This window comes from Penaeus monodon, chromosome 22 (genome assembly GCF_015228065.2).
Source record: "Penaeus monodon isolate SGIC_2016 chromosome 22, NSTDA_Pmon_1, whole genome shotgun sequence".
In the NCBI taxonomy this organism is placed as follows: Eukaryota; Metazoa; Arthropoda; class Malacostraca; order Decapoda; family Penaeidae; genus Penaeus; species Penaeus monodon.
The window spans coordinates 19,425,430-19,425,831 of NC_051407.1; the positions used below are offsets into that span (position 1 = coordinate 19,425,430).

Consider the following 402-nt stretch of genomic DNA (forward strand, 5'->3'; position numbering starts at 1 on the left):
TACATAAACCCCAATGTAAACCTATATCGAGCAAGAATCCAACCATGTAGTTTTTTTTTCTCTCTCTCTCCCTACACATCCCCTTTTACCTCCCCCTCCCCCTTTTCCTCCCCCTCCCCTCCCCATTTACCTCCCCCTCCCCCTGTACCTCCCCCTCCCCTATTACCTCCCCCTCCCCCGCCCCTACAAAAATCGTATATATTCAATTTTTTCTCCCAAAGAGAAATGGGTTGACGAAGCGTTGCCTCACGATGTTCTGGATGTTGACACAAGGCCCTGCTGTCTCGCGTCAGGGGGGGGGGGGGGTTGAAGAGGGGGATGAGGGCGTGATGCATCTCTGAAAAAAGGGACATTTATTTCTAAGACGAGGAAAAGAAAGAAATGAAATGATTGAGTTTGATG

The 402-nt window shown here is 49.5% G+C and overlaps 1 protein-coding gene across 1 annotated transcript in view; it reads left to right on the forward strand.

Annotated features, from left to right (window-relative positions):
• The window catches only part of LOC119587349 (GTPase-activating Rap/Ran-GAP domain-like protein 3), a 420,180-nt gene that overhangs the window by 377,431 nt on the left and 42,347 nt on the right, over window positions 1–402 (forward strand). The window lies entirely within an intron of this gene.